We start from the raw sequence: 18,989 nt of genomic DNA, 5'->3' as shown, positions 1-18,989 counted from the left end.
TGCTGGTGGACAATATGGAGATAGACCTACCGGTATTCTTAGTCCGGGAAGCACCAACTTGGGTTGAACCTATTAAGGAATTCCAGATCAACGACACTCTGCCGGTTGACGAAAATGAGTCAAGGAGAATCCAAAGAAAATCCAAGGCATACACTAGCATCAATGGTGAGGTATACAAAAGAAGTGTTACCGGTGTCCTCCAGAGATGTGTGGAACCAAAAGAAGGAAAAGAAATGTTGGTGGAAATTCACCAAGGAGAGTGCGGGCACCATGCTTCATCAAGGGCACTGGTGGCGAAGGTGTTCAGGCATGGGTTCTATTGGCCCACGGCTCTGGAAAACACTGAGGATTTGGTACGAAAATGCAATGGGTGCCAGCGGTACGCCAAGCAAAACCATACCCCAGCATCCGGTCTCAAAACTATACCATTAACTTGGCCGTTTGCTGTTTGGTGCCTTGATATGGTTGGTCCATTCAAAACCGCAAGAGGCAACATGACTCATGTCCTGGTAATGGTGGATAAATTCACCAAGTGGCTGGAAGTAAAACCTATCGCAAAGTGTGATGGGCATACATCGGTGAAATTCTTAAAAGATGTAATCTTGCGGTATGGGTACCCGCATAGCATTATCACTGACAATGGCACAAACTTTGCTCAAGGTGAGTTCAAAAGATTTTGTGAGGATAACAACATCCAGCTGGACCTATGCTCAGTCGCACACCCGCAAGGCAATGGCCAAGTCGAAAGAACCAATGCTTTGGTGCTTTCCGGTATCAAACCAAGGCTCATTGAATCGCTTGAAAAGACACCGGGATGCTGGCTCGACGAGCTACCATCCGTGCTGTGGAGCATACGAACAACACCAAACCGGTCTACCGGGTACACTCCATTCTTCATGGTTTATGGGGCAGAAGCCATGATTCCAACCGATATCATACATGATTCACCAAGGGTTCAACTTCATGGTTTATGGGGCAGAAGCCATGATTCCAACCGATATCATACATGATTCACCAAGGGTTCAACTCTATACCGAAGAAGAGGTAAAAGAGGCCCGAGAAAATGATGTGGACTTGCTAGAAGAAGCAAGAGAGCTGGCTTTGGCAAGAACAGCCATATACCAGCAGAACCTCAGACGCTGTCATAGCCGGAAGGTTAACCCGAGAGTATTCCGGGAAGGAGATCTGGTGTTACGCCTAGTGCAGCGCACTGAGGGGCGCCACAAGCTCTCACCTCCATGGTAAGGACCTTTCATTGTGAGCAAGGCTCTACACAATGATGCCTATTACTTGATCGATGCATATGAAGCAAAGAAAGGAAAGGCGGACAGGTCAGGAGAGGAAACTAAGCGCCCATGGAACATAGCTCTGCTGCGTCCTTTCTATTCCTGAAGTTGTGATGTAAGGAGTTCTTTTTTGTACCTTATATGCTATGAATAAAAGATGCCGGCACCTCGAATGAATCTCGGGGACTGCCTCTACCGAAAATTGCATGTAATGTGTTTATTTTATTCAGTTTACCGGTTGCTTGGTGAACGTTTTTTTCTTTCCGGTTTAGTAACGTGCTAAACCTACCGGAGTCTTCGACTTTGCTGATGTCCGCAGACTGGCTTCATGGCAAGGAAGATAAACCGGTAGGAACTAAGCACATGAAACACGAAAAGAGGAAGTGGGAGAAACAATCTGGAAAAAGTTTAACTAACCCCGGTCATACCGGTTTTTTGTGAAAATTTTCGAATTCTTTCTAAGTTCAAGAAAGTGCTTGCTTGGCAAAAGAACTTTGGGACTCATACGCCAAAACACCCAGAGAGGTAGGCAGAGCCAAAGCAAAAGAACCAAGTGTGCATCGGATTGGATGCCGAAACAATTCCGGAATCTTCACGGTGCAAGATAAAAGCAAAAAATAAGCAAAATGATAAGATAGCATAGACTTAACTTAATAAGTTACCGGTATAACATTCCGGCATAAAAGTTATAGCACAACCAAAATAAACGCTAAGTTTTATATTACATCATAAACCCCGGCATTCCGGGGTAGAATTTAACGGGCGTTGTTTTTAAAGCAACCAGGTGTGACACAAATTGAGAGACACTTAGGCAACGGGAGGCTGCGCGCCAGCTTCAGGAGCTTCCGGAGGAGCATCGCCTTCTTCCAGACGGGCGTCGCCTTCTCCGGCTTCTTCATCCTCCTCGTCCTCGATGTCTTTTCCCTCGTCGTCAGAAATTGCGTCTTTGACGTCGGGGGGAGGAGGGATGAAGGTGCGCACGTGGGCAAACTCTGCTATCCGGTAAGCGCAGTCCTGGCGCTTGGCGGTGCGGACTGGATCCGTATCTGTGGGCGAGTCGCAGCGGAGGCTGTGGAAAGCATCCAGATCCAAGTCATCGTACCAAGAGCAGGCGATGCGTAGCGCCGCATCCGCTCCAGCACGGGCCGCTGAACACTTCCACTCACGGATCCTCCGGCCTGCGTCCTTCAGGCGGTCGGAAGTGAGCGTTATGTTGGCAGGCACCGCTTCTCCAGGCCACAGCACCTTGAAGATCTGGATGGCAACATCCGGTAGATCGGCAAGATGCCGGTCCACAGAGCGCATGTGCTGGACCCGGGCGGAGAGCGCGACCAGATAGTCATAACCATCCCAGGGCGCATCCGGGTTGCTCATGGACTGCTTGCCCTGCGCTCCGCTACCTTCGCAACCGCGTGCGCTTGAGAGTCCGGGAAGATCCCTATAAAGAAACAAAAAGAAAGAAAAATGCAACCGGTGTAAGAACATACCGGTAACAAGTTTAAGCTTCTAAGCAAGAGAGAAAGGAAGAACCGCTTACTGAGGGTAAGGGCGTCGATCTGCATCACCAACCGGTCGTATTCGGTTTGATCGGTGGTAAGCGCGGCGATCCGGTCCTGCGCCGCCTTCCGCGTCACGGTCTCCTCCTCCAGCTCCGCCCGCAGCACCGCGGTGGCGTTCGTGTACTCCTTCAAGGATTCGTCCAGCTTGGCCTCCGCTGCGGCTTGGGCCTCCTTGAGCTCCCGCGCGTGCCGGAGTTCAGCTTGCATGAGCTGATCCTTCACTTGGCGGTGCTCGGAGATGAGCTGCTCCTTTTCAGCTGAGATTCGGAACAGATATGTTAACAAAAGGCAATCTGGTAGCTTAAAAAGACGAAGAGCAATCGGAAAAGAGATGGTACCTTTGAGCGCGGAGAGCTGGGCGGAGAGGTCCTCGAAGGAGGCTTCCGGAAGAGCTGAGGTGCAAAAAAGTTATAAGTGCTGAAAGGGAAAAGCAATCGGTAAAAAGAAGCCGGGGGCGCGAAAAGCTAACCTTGACACTTGTTGTGGGCCTCAGAGAGCTCCCGGTGCTCCCACAGAAACTCCTCGAAGAGCTGCTTCCGGGTATCCAGCGTGCTCTGTTCAAGATAAAAAAGGTTTCGGTAAAAAGATGCTGGCATTGAAAAAAGGAATTTCGCGCTAAGAGCTGCGCTCTAAACCAGAAACTCGGGGACTGGCTATGCCGGTTTTTTGTGTTTCTAACAAAGTTTCGCGCTAAGAGCTGCGCTCTAAACCCGAAACTCGGGGACTGGCTATGCCGGTTTTTTGTGTTTCTAACAAAGTTTCGCGCTAAGAGCTGCGCCCTAAACCCGAAACTCCGGGACTGGCTATGCCGGTTTTTTGTGTTTCTAACAAAGTTTCGCGCTAAGAGCTGCGCTCTCAACACGAAACTCGGGGACTAGGAAGATATATATAATCTTGAAAGATTGAAAATAAAACCGGCATGGATGTAAAGAGCTTGGAAGTTTTGTGCAACTTACCGCCACATTGGCGTTGGCGTCATGCCACGCGTTGTCAAACTCTTTGGCCGCACGCCGCAGCCGGCCAAAGTGCTGCCCGGTGCTCCGAGGGCCAGCGGGGTCAATCAAAGGCAGCTTGTCCTTGCCAAGGCCGCGCGTCGCTGGCGACAGATCTGCCTGATTCCACTTTTCAGCGTAATCAAGCAAATGGCCCAGGTCAGCTCCGCTGCGCTGGAACTCAGTGATCCGGCCTACATGGGCTGAGGCCATCACACCGGCCGCAACAGCGGCGCGGCCGGCGTGCAGAACTAGTGTCTGCGAGCCGGAGGAAGGAGCGGTGGCCGCGGTCACCACCGTAGCAAGTTGCTGGGCGGTGTTGGCTTGGCGGAAGCCGGCTTGCCGGCTGAGGTTGCCGGAGGAGGTGTTGGTGCAGTCTTGGCTGGCGCAGGAGCTTCAGGTGCGTCCTTTGCCGGAGCAGAGCTTGCCGGCACGGAAGAATCCGACACGGTCTTGGATGGGGAGGAAGCAGGAGTCTTCTTCTTATTCTTCTTTGGGACGGGGGGGGACCAGAGGTTCCGCCCTCCCGGCATCTTCTGTGCCGGCGCCGGTGTCTTGAACTTCTGGAGAGGAGGCAAGGTCCTCCTCCGCGCGGTGGTCTGAAGGTTCAGGGGCCGCGCGCCCCGCACTTGTGTTGCCTCCCAGAGGGGAGGCAGAAGGGTTGCCGGCACCAGATGGTACCGGACTTGGCTGAGGAGGAGTCGAGGTCCTGGTGGCGTCCTCCGAGGTCTCCGGCCTCATGCCGGTGGCGCTCTTGGAGATCTTGAGGGCAGGCCTGAAAAGATGGAAAAGAGAAGTTCAGAAGAAGTAACCGGAAAAAGAGAATCACGAAACAAAAGGAAAGTGGAAACAGAAACTTACCCGGAAGCAACCGGCATCTCCCGCTTCCGGTAGTGCTTCGCAGTGACCTTCTTCCCGCCGAATTCCACCCGGGAGCACTTGGCAGGAGGAGCACCACTTGAACCGGCTTCAGGCGTGGGCGCTTTGTTCTTTCGGCACTGGGAGGCAAGTTTCTCAAGAAATTCTTCCCCGACCTCGGCCTGAAGCGGGGTGGCGCGCTCCACAACCTGTGGATTTGCGCTGGCTGAGGGGCGTCTACAGAAAAATGATAAGATGAGAAAGCGAAAGAACAAAGTACCTCAAGAACAGTGACCTCATCGTCAGAACCGGAGTCATTGGTAGAAAAGTTACCGGGGCGCGGAGTGTGGGTGCGGCCCATCTTGTTCTTGGTCCAAATCACGTAAGGGTCCGGATCCACCTCGTCCAAGTCGCGCTTGCGGCTAGGGCCTCGTGCCTCCGCAGCAATGCGAGGAAAGCGCTCGCAGGCCTGAAAAAGAGAAAAGTCAGTTAGTTATGCATTGAAAAGCTACCGGAAAAACAATCCGGATTGCTTAAGTTCTTACTGCAGCAGAGGGAGGATTCATGGAGCTGAGGGGAAGATGGCCCCACTCCCAATCCGTTGGCATGTCAGTATTTCAAATTTACCTGGCCTTGAGGGCTATGTCCTTTTTGCTTAGGGCCAAGCCGGTGATTTTGGTGGGATCGTGGGGGCCGCACATCTGGCTCATCTTGTGAGCTCGACGCTAGAGGGGAAGCACCCGGCGTGAGATGAACGCGCGGATAATATCGTCGGAGCGGATGTTCGTATCCTTCTTGAGATTCTCCAGGAACCGAACAATCCGGTTAGTCTCGATATGGTCTATTCCCGGATAGTAGCCCCAGTTGGCCTTCGTGGGCGTCGCCGGATTGTAGGCCGGCAGGTTGATGAAATCTGAGGAACCCTTGTTCCTCACATACAAGAAAGTCTCCTGCCAGGCCCTACATGAATCCAGGCCGGAGAATCTGAAGAAGGGGCTCCCCTGGCGGGAGCCCACGATGCAGGATCCGCATTGCACCGGAGGTTTCGGCTTGGGGATGTCTTTGCCTTGGACCGACTTGATCCAAAGGCTGAAGAAGCGAGCGAAAGCTTCTTTGGTAGGAAGGGGACCAACGGAGGCCTCCATGAAAGAAACAAAACAAGAAAGATAGAAAATGGCATTGCCAGGAAGGTGATGGGGTTGAAGTTTGTAGAAATCAAGAAATTGGCGGTGAAATCGGAGGCAGGAAGGCCGAAGCCACGCTCGAAGTGAGCAACAAAAACTACGAACTCTCCGGGTTCAGGCGCGGGTTCCACCTCGTCGCGTGGAATCCGGCAAGATACCTGTGACGGTATCCTTCGGGAGCGGTACAGCCAATCGATATCCGGCTACGTCACATCCGAGCCCTTCCAGGCTCCGCGGGTGATGTTGGCCAAGTCCACTCCGGAACCTTGGCGGGAGCTGCTGGCCAGCTGGCCCCTTCTGGAACCGGCATCCGGAGCGGATGAGGAAGCTTCCATCCGGTCAAGCTCAGCTTCGAGCCCGTCAGAGGCCTGGCTGTGATGGCTGCTGGCGGCTGGCTCGGAAAGATATTCTTCGGTAGACATGCAAGTCTAAAGATGCCGGAATCTACCTAAAAATAGGTTTCCCAAGATCTAGCCCCGCGCGAAGATCTACGAGCAAGAGAAAAACCAAAAGAAAAAGGGAAGGTAAATCCCCAACCGGCCAAAGAACTGAGAAGCAAAAATGAAGAGGGCAAAGAGGCATTGAGGCTAACCTGAGGCGGCGGAAGACGTCGAGGGCAGCTGTATCCGAGATATTCTCGGCTTCGCCGAGGAAGGTCTTAATGACAAAGATACCGGAGGAAATCGGTAAGATGACGTAAGTTCGGCAAAGACGTCGGAGAGTTTGATCTGATTGCCGGAAGGGTTAAACCGGTACCTTGAGTAAAAAGAGAACCTGGCATGGTCCGTTGGATAGGATCCACCGGGCTATACCAGCTTCGGGGACTAATGTTGGGGGAATGACCCCCGGTATGCCAAAGGCATACCAAACCGGATGGTTTGAGCCATCAAAGTACCGGTTTAAAGGTTATTCCGGATAACAAGGGTTGGTTCTATGAATCATACCGGTATCCCAGGAGGGGTATACCGGAACCGGCTAAGAAGGTACCAGAGTACCGGTACAGGCTACACTGTAGCACGTCGGCAAGACTGGTCAAAGATGCTCTTGGGAGCTAGAAGAAAATGATGAGCGAAGCACTTCAGCTTTAATCGAAGCCATGACGCCAAAGGCAAAGGATGACGTAAAAGGTACCGGAGGATGTCACCGCTCCTGATTAAAGACATACCGACATCATCGATAGCTAAAGTGGCTTTGTAAAGTAGTTTATCTAGTCAAAGATCCCATTAGGGTTTCCTAGGGTTTCTTCCCCTGTAAGCCACCCTCTCCCCTATATAAGGAGAGGGGGCACACCCCATCGCGGGCACGTTTTGATGAGACCACGAGCTATCCTGGATCCAGAAACCTGTAACCTTGTATGATCAAGAAATAGAGAGATCAAGAGGTGAGATTGGTCTTGTGTTCTTCTTCTTCTACCTCTGGTTGAAACCAAGTTCATCAGGAATCCAGCCGGAAGCCACTTCACCCATACCAAAACCCTCCCCCGAATCGTCTAGCGCACATTCGGCCCCAAGATAAGCCATCACATGGCATCTGTCTGTTCACCACGATGACAATAAGCCTCTCGGTTTATAGGCACGCGGCGGCTGTCTCGTCCAGGCTCGGTCTCGAAGCGTGACACCCCCGCCCTGCGATGAATGCATTTACCATGCAAAAAAAAAATTAAGACCATTTGAATTTAGGGGTGGATGATTAGTCCAACATAAACCCTACAAGGTTTTCCCGATGTCTCCTCACGCCCAAACTCCTCATGTCCCGAGTTTATGATTCCTCCTCCTTCCAAAACTGGAGATCAAATGTTTAAGCGTCACAAAGTTCCAAATCGCATCTAAGAATCTTGTCCAATATCTGACCAGTAATTAACCACGGTTCTATGAAATAACCGTTCCCCTGGGATATTCTTTTACCGGTTACCAAAACATGTTTGCAAAATGATGCCTGAAAGACCCTCATGGCTATGTGTAGGTTATTTCACACAATTCTTATGTTGTTCATCGGTCTTGAAACAATAAATATGTGCAAGAAAAGAATGCTGGCTGAATATATCTCTGTTGGGGATGTATTTTCCTCTGTCATTAGTTGATATAATGGCCCATCTATAGAGCACTGTGTTGCGTTGTTACAGAGGCTGGGTGTAATTGGTATCTTCGCGATATTAATATATTCCCTTTATCGAAAAAAATAATGGCCCATCTTATTACTCAAACTATGAGAGAGTTTGAGCGTTATATGCGAATTCGAACTAGAGTAACATGATCACCGAATGAGTATTTTTCTTTTATATAAAGGTTTTTATTGTGATGTTGGCGTTTGATTAATATGGAGCTCCGGCTCATTCGCAAAACATGGTGGGTGTCAATTTCATATGCTACCTCTAGTTGATTTGTTATCTCTGGTCTCGCGAGGAGAGGCCTCTTAAGCGTTCGAGGATCATCATAATAAATTAATAATGGCTATTGCAACGAGGAAGTCTAGATCAGTCCAAAAGGAGCTCCAAGACACGAATTGGATGCATTCTCTTTTCCACCTCTCCATGGCGGCACAACTCTCCCAGTTCGTGGTGCTCTGGGCCGCACTCCAGGAGGTAGAACTTCAGCATCACCCCGATGCCATCTCCTGGAGATGAACAACCTCACGGCTTCAGCATATCGCTATCAGTTCACCGGAGCTTTCCCGCTCTTTAGAACGGCTAAGGTTTAAAAGGCACATGCGGAACCAAACTGTCATTTCTTCACTTGGTTGATGTTGCATGGAAAGATTTTGACAGCGGAGAATCTGGCTATTCGGGGATGGCCTCATAACCAATTTGCAAGCTTTGTAGGATCCATCTAGAAACAGTGCAACACCTCATGTTGGATTGCAGCTTGTTCAAGTTGGTTAGGGAGAAAATCTTCGAGTGGAACGCCACAATTGGGGTGGCCCATCCTTCCTTCGGGAACAAGCTACTTCTAAGTAGACTGAGAACGAGTCTTATATTGCCAAATGAAAAAAAAAAAGATCATTAGATGGTATTTTTGTATATTGGCAAGTGGAGAGTATGCAATGAAGGCAATAGAATTAATTTCATTACTTCAACTCTACCTTAATATTTCCGATGCATATGTCGTTATTTCCCTACTCTATAACTAATCTGGTGTACTTTTGCAGGGACATAACCACTACATTTCCAAGATTCGTCTTCCACTCTCAAGTTGATGACACGTAAAGGTTCTGAAAATTTGTATACTATGTGATGGAAAATCAGAAGACAGTCTCACTGCTTTGTTAAGCTTTCCAATGACAGTTTAACGGAAGCTTTTGTTTGGCTGGAATCTTCCAGCCTGTGTGATGTTTATATGGAGTTTTTTTTCCAACAGGTTATCTGGTGGCGCCCGGATGGTTATAGTTTCTTTCTCTTTTACAAAGCTGGTTTGTTTAGCTAGCTGAGGGGGAAACTAGTACGTTGTATATTCTGGATTAAATTGGACGGAGCAGAAATTCCATTGTTGATTGAGACTGCCACAATTCCTTGTTCATTTAGAGCTAGACTTGTCTTCGTTATTGTATTGTTTAATATATGTCGGCGAACGTATTTATGGATTTGCATACACACAGGGTCTGTGGCTCTTGCTGCCATTTGTGACTTCATAAAGTTGTTTTGTTCGCTTTAGCTGGAAGAGTCCTTGCCGGTGTTGACCGAGCTGTGTTCGTCAAGTATTCTTTTAGTTAACACTACATCAGCAGTATGTTTAGACTCCAACGATCAAGGTAACAAACGGAGTTGCTATGTTGTGTGAAAAAAATTTAACTAAGTATTCCCTCCGTTCCAAATTAGTAGATCTCTGTTTGAGTGCGAATATTTCACAACTAGTTGTGCCCGCACCCTATTACCGGATGTCACACTTTCGTGTTTAAAAATAGTGTGAAATAAAATCATGGACATGGGTTATGTCTATATCTTGTGCACATAAAAAAATCGTTCCAAAATGTGACCATAGTGATCTGTGGTAAAAAGAAAAGACAAAAGTGAAGAGTATTCCATAACTATTCACATACCATTTGTCTTTTTGTGCATGTCAGACATTTTCAAAAAAAATTGATGAAGCTTCACAAATGCATAACACACAACATAATATATGTCCCAGATTTTTTTCGTATATTCTGAAAATTGAAAGTGTGGCATCCGATAATAAGGTGTAGATGCAACTAGTTGCAAATGAGAGTTTCCATCTTTATATGTAAAAATATATATCGTGTGATTATATGGTGAGAAAGTTGGAGCGGGCGCTTTAAAGACACGGAGAACGGAAGCGTGTATATGCAGAGGCAGAGAATTCACAAGAACTAGTGCAAATTTTCGGAGTAATAATATACTGTACGAATCTTCAGAGCATGCACACGTGAGGCGCGAGCTTAATTTTTAATCATTTAGCATCTTGGAATGTTTTATCTTACTATAATCATCTTGGCTCTTGCCGATCGGCCGACCTGGAGAGCTAGCAGCTGGATACGCGCCCGCTCACGCATTTCTCTATTGCGCGTTGCACTGTTGCTATGCTTACACAGAAATGCATGAGAAAAGATTGCACGGAAGGTACTTTCACTAATTCTTGCTGATCTTCATAGCTTTTGAAGCTTTTTTCAGAAAAACTATGAGCAAATTCAAAGGAATCGGAACTTTTTGAGCATATATTCCATACCTGACCCGTGGTTTTTTTCTATCGGTGTAAATTTACCCGAACACATTGCAGTTTCCAAGAGTTTACGCGAAAATACAAAGATAGTAAAAACAGTGGAAGATTAATCTGAGGATGTGATATGTGATAGGTTGGCTCACAGTACCGGAAAAAAGCTTACTAGTGGGAGTGTTTTCTGCACTGCCAACGGTAGCGGCCGACGTCATCTGGTAATGTACACCATTGACGGGCACCAGATACGGCGCTGGAACCTCGTATTAGTGACTACCAAATTATGGAAGAAGTGTCATCGGTAGGCGCCTAGCTAGTCAATGATTAACAATTCAGCTCGTGGCTTCATGTGTGATTGCATGGCTCAGTTAGCCAAAAAAAAGTGCATGGACTAAACGACTGACTGAAGTGACACATGTTTACATATAGCAAGGAAGCTATTTTTACATCTTAACTAGCCAAGGAAACAAAGCATAAAGAATCTCTTGAAAACGAGTAGCTAGCCTACAAGAAGTTGCTAGCCTAATGCACTGCACATATCATGTTACCTGATAATTTTGAAACTTTAATTGATGCAGAAGGGCTAAATTAAACAAGCTTTAATAACAGGCTTTACTGAAACTCATTATGAAATAATAGAAGATCTGAACCAAAGCAGTTGGAACAAATGCCTGCGAGAGGGAGACTTGGACCCAATCTTGACAAGGGTCACCTTCCAGGGTGCACGGCCCATGATGGTGTGATCACGTCCTTGTCTCGCTGATCGATGGAATGTCCGCTCTAAGCAAGTTGTGTGTTGGTTCTGAACGGCCATTTGGACCACTAGAAACAAAGACCGCGATTTATCATGAGCTCACTAAGGGCATGGCCAACGGGTAGCTCCAGCCTTCTTCCTCATGGAGCCATCTAGGTTCCGATGCCAGCGTGGTTGTCCTTGTACTGCTTGTAGGGTGACAAGTGATGCTTGCAGAGGAGGTGTGATCTTCAGCAGCGAAAGCATAGAAAACCGAGGGGAGAGAAGAAAATCTCGCTCAGCATGCACTGCCCGCATCGGTAGTTTGAGCAAAGTAGGAGAGAGAAACACGGGGAGGATATATAAAAGAAGAGAATATGAGCCCGATGGGTGATTTATTTTTCTTATGGTAACCTCACTGACAAAAACCTACGTGTTAGGCCTGGCCGCCTGGGGCGTCATGTTTATGCTGCCACCGGTGTCCATGCTCTAGGTATGCACTGTTGAGATTGTCTTTTCCCATCTGCTCTTTTGATCCTAATTCAAAAGGCATGTTTCTTTTCCCTTTTCGTTTTGACGAACATTGCAGCAAAAAATGTAATGGGCCAAACGGCACACAAGAGGATAATAAAAAGAGGAAATGGGAGCCGAAACAGAAACTGCACACGTGTCAGCTATATAAAGCACTGTGTGCTCCATCTGTATTGAAAAGAAGGTGTATAATTTTTATTGAAAGTCGACAATGTAAAGTTTAACCAAGTGTTTAGAAAAAATATCAATAACTACGGTACAGATATCGTACGAAAATATATTCGAAATTTATCTAACAATATTGATTTTGTATTGTAAATATTGATTTTGTATTGTAAATATTGAAGTTTTTTCCTAAGAACTTGGTAAAGGTTTACATAGATTTTACTTAAAAAAATATATAAGCATTATTTTTAGTAACTCAGGTACTCAATTACTCGTGCCATGCATGCCTCCCTCATGAGTCAAGGATCTAAATTGATTAAGCTGACCGGTGCTATAGGGGATCTCTTTTTCTATATGAAAAACTCCTCTATTCTTCAACCTAGATGTTCTGACCATTATAAGCCGTGCAAGCCACTTTCTTATACTCCATGAAACTATGGCCGTTGGCAACCTTGCTCTACCAACATTTAATCGAAGAACTGGGGTTAACAATGTTGGCAATCTCTGCCGATTGTCATGGAAAATGTGTAATGCCTTGGCATCAGAGCATCCAGAGATCCAAAGCCGTTTTAATTTGGGCTGACTGCCCCAGGTAAATGCATTTACTATGCAAAAAAATCCAGTCCGTTATAATTTGGGCTGGGTGATTAGTCTTACCTGATCCCTATATGTTTTTTTTTTTCAATTTCTCCTCACGCCCAAACCCATCTTTCCCGAACCTATGATTCCTCCTTCGAAAATCAGAGTTGAAATATTTAAGTAGTACCGAGTTTGAAAATGACAAATTTCATTTGAGAACCTCGTCCGGTAACTTCTGTTGACCACATATATATATACCGGAAAGCCCAATTCCCAGATTTTTTTTATATTAGTATCCAAATGATTTCCGGTAGACCCCTCATGGCCATATGTAGGTTATCAATCTTGAAATATTGAGACACTGTATATCTAAACACACAGTGGTGATGATTCTATGTCTTTTGTAGATGTTTGTTGGTTGCTATAATGTCCCATTTTAGTACTCAAATTATGGGAGAGTTAAAATATGCGGACCATGTTTCCTACGCAACATATACCAGTTCGAGCATTAGATGGGAGTTCTAACCACTGTTCATAACTAGTCTCATATATATACAGGACAGAGAGAGAGAGAGCAAACACACCCTGGTCCATCGGCTCCATGTTTTCATCCTAGATCTTGTTGAAATTAAAATTAAATTAATAAGAAATTAAAAATTATGGAACAGGAACAGAGTAAAACATGTTTGTGCATGTATGGCAACGATCACTCTGTCGGTCCAAGATGCACACCTGTGCGTTTCAAAAAAAAAGATGCACACCTGAGGGGCAGGGTCAATTGTTAATGGTTTGCCATCTTGGAATGGATCTCTTACACCATCTCTAGTTGCCCCCTCAAATAGCCTGCCACAGCATCGTCAAGTCGGGTGGTTGGGGAGCACCGGCACGGACAGCCGCCTAAGGGTGGCACCTCTGCCCAGTCGTGTCCCCCATAGGATTTTGATTTAGATAAAATTCATAGAAACTCCAAATTTTATTCACATTTATCTTAGAAACATGAATGAAATTTTGCTAAATTTAAATGGAAATTAAAAGTAAGTAATCCCCCCATTCCAAATTTGTAGAACTCTAATGGAAAGTATATAGTGTGAGAAAGGTCCGAGCGGGCGCTTTGAAAACACGGAGAATGAAGCCCGTGTGTATGCAGAGGCAGATAATTCACAAGAACTACCCCACATCTTCGGAATAATAATGCGTGACACTACGGGAAAACAGTGCTTTGCCGTGCGACACTTTGCACGGTAAAGACCCCTATATGCACGGCAAAGGCTTTGCCGTGCGTGCACGCACGACAAAGTCTGCCCGGCAAAGAGGGCGCCGGCAAAGCCAACGTTGCCGTGCGCATGGTCGTTATGCACGGCAAAGGCCTTTGCCGTGCGTCCTCGTCTTTGCTGTGCGACAACGTGTTGCCGTGCGCTGAGGGCTTTGCCGTGCGCGGTGACGTTGCCGTGCGTATAAAGTCTTTCATGAAAAACCGACTTGTAGCCTGGTCTATTCGCGAAACTGTACGAAAGCACATAGATTATTGAGATGTACACACGAAATTTTTTGTTAAATTTTTTGACAACTAGAAATATGTTTTTTGGGTGGACAAAGTCATATGCACCCGGGGGCCGAGTTGAATTTCCGCCAACATAATATTATATACATTACATGCATGCTATGAACTCAAGAGTTCATATTAGTATGTTACAAACCAATCTCAAACCGTATACACGCGATTGCCCATATGCATGTGTAATCTTACATGCAGCTAAAACCCTCGTACAAAATACATCGCACGCTACATATGTTACGATAGTAATTGATAGCTGGATCAACATATACTTAATCACGCAAAGTAGATGTTGAATCGATCGATGATCGATCCGCTCCAGAGTAGCCGATCGATCGACAATCACTTGTGGTTATTTGGGTTGTTCGATTTGCCAGAATTATTGGCTCCAGTCCTCCTCGTCGTAGACCACGGCGACACCGCCAGCCGCCTTCCGCCGCGTTCGCCAAGCCGCACCTCCATGTCCGTGCCGCGGAGTAGCGCCGGCCTCGCCGCCACAGCACCGGAATGGTCTCCGGCCGACATGACCACGAGGATTGCCACGACGAAGGCGCAAAGGAACTTGAGGAAGGGCACCATACCTTATAACTTGGAGCTAACTCTGGTCCTCGATGATCTCTGTGTAATTAAGATCTAGCCTTGGGTTTGCGTAGCTTAGCGATGCACGCGCAGGGTGAGCCCTAGCTAGTATCTTGTGGATCGTGCTTAGTGGGATTGTGGGATGGGATAAACTAAGCAATGCACTTGCGTGCTTATATATACACACGATTACACGGTCGGCCGAGAGCAACCACACACACATTCTGGACGCGTGTTAATTGGTGTGTGTACACGCACGTACTCATGTGAAATGGTGAATGGGCGATGGTCTTCGTCACAGCAATCGGTAGATATAATGATGACGTTATCTCGATGTGATCGATGTTTACGTCACCAACGCACGTCAAGTCGTCAAACAGCTTTTGTTATCAGCATCTTCCGTTGTTTCGTCATAAGTTTTCTGTGGACGTTCGATCTGCAGCATTTAACTTTTTTGCAAGCTGGCCGGCCGCTATACGTATTGTAGAGTACTACAGTTCTGTGATGACCCAGCGTACCACTGCATGCTGTAGTACACAAGTCGTTGACATAACACAAGTGAAACACCGTTCCACTCATATTACATCTCTCAGAGTGGTACAACAGAAACATATGCGAGTCCAAGGTATGTCTATAGAAGTACACACGAACTGTTTACATAAGATCCACACAGCCTCCTACTTTACAGTGAGGTAAAACTTCAAATAAAGCTCCAGAAGAATGACTCGTAATCTATCTTATTGCTAACTCAAGTTCAAGAGCTACTTGGCTTGCTATAGAAATCTAGCTACTTAGGTGCTAGGATTAGGGAAAGGTTCCCTTCTATTACTAGTCTAGGTTTCCATTATAGCTGATGCAGAAGTTGACTCCATTGACTTCATTGATTGGATTCTTCATCTCGTTGCAGTTGACTCCTTTGTCTTCGAGTTCCACGGTAGTTTCTCCTTCGGTGCCTTGCTCTAAGAAGGGGGTTCAAACGAGATAGAATGAGTACGAGCGTACTCAGCAAGTTCATATTAGGAAATATGTGTATCATGCACTAGCTACAGCCATAGACCAGAAAGTCATAGGCCAATGCTAGTTTTCGTAAACATTTCTTCAAAAGGTTTATTTTATTCTGAAAACTATGCCCGTCAGTCTTCACAGGTTGAACAGAACTTCGTGGATTTCCTTTCCTGCCGCGTTCGCAGTTGCGGTGACCCAGCATACCACTGCATGTTGTAGTATACAAGTCGTTGATATGATCTTTGTGAAGGGGCTTCCTCACAAATTGCCATATCCCTCAGAGTGGTACAACAGAAACATTGCAGGTCATACACTCCATACTTTATTACAAACATTGTCTTACAAGTTGGTATTCTCACAGGTCCTATGAGAACACCCTAATATACTACTAAAGTACCATTACACCTCATACTAAAGATGAAAAGAGCTCAACAACTTATTTAGGTAAGTTCTACGTTGCTCGGCTCTATGATGCTAGGGTATGTCACTACTCCTCCACCTCCGTGTTATCTGGTCCGTAGACTATCCCATAGTCTACGCCTTCCACTCCGCCGGTAAGATCAGGTTCTTCGTAGACCAGCTCGTAGCTTCCTTCTGGTGCTCCATCGTTGATAGCCTCCACTTCGGAATCACAGTCTAGCAAGGGTGTCGAAAGAAAGTGAGTACAGAGGTACTCAGCAAGTTCTAAAAGAATAAAAGGTGTTTGATGCACTAGCTACGACCATTGATCAGGAAATCGCAGGTCAATGCATGTTTTGAAAACGTTTCTTCAAAAGGTTGCTTTTATTATGAAAACTATGCCCGTCAGTCTTCACAGGTTGACTAGAACTTCGTGGAGTTCCTTTCCTGCCGCGTTCGCAGTTCCCTTCCCGGAACAAGGAGTGACAGCCACAATTTGATACACTCTGCAGAGGTGCGTTACTTTTCCCACAAGAGATCTCACCCTTTTTGCCATCCGCAGGGACTTGCCCCCGTTCACACTTCCTTTGGTGTGAGGCCAGGTATAAAGATCCAAGCCCACACCGCCTTCTCCGCGACTGCAAACCCACCCTTTTGTCCACCCGTACACCTCCAGTAGACTTTCCCCCGATAATACGGCTTTACTCATGGTGTACTTTGGACAATCCTTCATAGATCGTAGAGCCATCATCACTAATGGATGGGGATTTAAAAGGCTATCCCAACCTACGGCAGTGCCTCCAACACCCCGCCGGCTCTACCAATCCGTTGGCGTGCAGAAGGGAAAAGATACAGCTGGCTTTTCCAGAGCCATTATAGATCTCATGGTCAACGCGGTTTGTACGGCGCTAGAATCACTGGACGGCATTGGTAATTTAATCCTAGGGTGATATAACCCATTGCAATGGAACCTCCACCATATCAACACATACCATGGTTCCATTGCCAGCCACATAGTCATATTCATAGTTGGAAAATAACATTTCATTTGCGATGCAGGAATGATAAGTATATAGTTTTGCATTAAAGTAATAGAAAATAATCAAGTTGACATGAGCAAGGGTGAACTTGCCTGTGGACTGCGAGATAGTGCAGTTCAATGCAGTTGATGGAACCTGGACCTCGGGTTCTGTAAGAAGCATCATTGTCCGGTAAGGACAATGTTATAAAAATCCAAATAATGCAATCATGGATGTATTATTTTATGTTGAATCCCTTTACCCCATTGAGTTATTACAAGTTAGGGTTGTATTTAAGATTTATGTCTTTGACGGTAATTTACAATTGATTTAAAAGTGTTAATCATGGTAATTCACACAAAGTACAACAATTTTCAAAGTAAAATGATTTTACTTGATAATTACCTTAGTCATTCCAAAATAATTTGAAATTATAGAGTTACCTCTATAGTTTTTGGAATAAAAAGGAATATAGTAGTTTTCTGGGAAAAGTTCCCTTGTTCAAATGAAATGACTTGGAATAATAGAATCTCATGTTGAAATGTTTGAAAATAAGTTTTTGAACTTATTTGAGATTTTTCCTTGAATTTTAAATACAAGGAAATAATAATTGAAAATTCCAAGTTATTATTTAAATTCTAAAAATTCATAATTTTGAATTTGTTCCATAATTTCATTTCCTATTTTATTCTGGTTAAGATTTATTTTTCGTTTATAAATCCAATTTTTATTGGATTTTTAAAGTTGTTTATGATTTATAAAAATTTGGTAAAGTTTTGGTCTTTTATTAAATGTAAAATGACCAAAATACCCCCTGGACCCCTATTGGGCCCAGCCCAATTAAACTAACCCAGGGACGGCCCAAATAGGCTAGCCCCCTTTTGGGTTTGGTGGCGCCGAAGCGGCCCACCACTCTCACTCTCACTCGGCCCTCTTCTCACTCATCTAACCCTAGCCTCTCTGGCGATTCCGTGGCGATGGTGTCGCCGCCATGGCCGCCGCCCTGCTCCGGCCATCACCGGCCTCCTCCGCCGTAGCCACTTACCGATCTAGAACCGCCTCGAGCAGATCTATCGATCTGTCCGAGCCGTTTCTCTCCTCTCGTCCTCTCCTGGCGAATCGCCTCGATCTGGATCTCGTGGAGAATCGCCATGGGCGATCTGGTGGTCTCCGACGAGCTCTCGCCTTCGTCGTCGTCGTGTGCGCCTCCGAGACCGACCTGGCGCGGGTGCTGCTCGCAGCGCCTGTGCCGTCGTCTCCGTGCTTTGTCTTCTTTGTGGTGGTGTTCGTCGGCGTAACGCCGGCGACTTCCCTGGCTTTGCAGCTGCTATGGCCGCGCGGGCACTGCCTCGCCATGCCATAGTTTCTGCCTCCAGGCGCGGGTAAGGTTCTCTGTTCCTCCTCCTACTCCTCTGTGCGCCTCCCCTTGTTACTGTGCTTCTTCCTCCTCATGCTATGTTACTCTCTGGTGATCTTGTGATCATCTAGAGTCATGCTACTGCTGCGCAATCTTGCTGTGCTTCGGTTTACTGTAAGCTTATGGTCAGATTACCAGTTATTGGTACTGGCACACGTCGATTTGCTTGCTGTTCATGCTATGCTTGCTTCTCTGCTACTCCTAGCTTGCTCTACACTTGCCATGCTATGCTGTGCTTGCTTATGGCTTGATATACCCTGCTGTTCATGCTTATAGGCTTGCTATGCTTACTGGTTTATTCATACTTGCTTGTCTAGGTGCACTTGTGATGCATCTGTGACACTTGTGTGTGTGCCAGAGGTGCCTGTGATATGATTCAGTATTAATTCTGCAAGCCAATGATCCATTGGATCATTTCTTGCTTGTTGGCTAATCCCTCTGTGTAGCTTGACTTGCTATGATTG

This window comes from Lolium perenne, chromosome 4, assembly GCF_019359855.2.
Source record: "Lolium perenne isolate Kyuss_39 chromosome 4, Kyuss_2.0, whole genome shotgun sequence".
NCBI lineage: Eukaryota > Viridiplantae > Streptophyta > Magnoliopsida > Poales > Poaceae > Lolium > Lolium perenne.
This window is presented reverse-complemented; position numbering follows the sequence as displayed.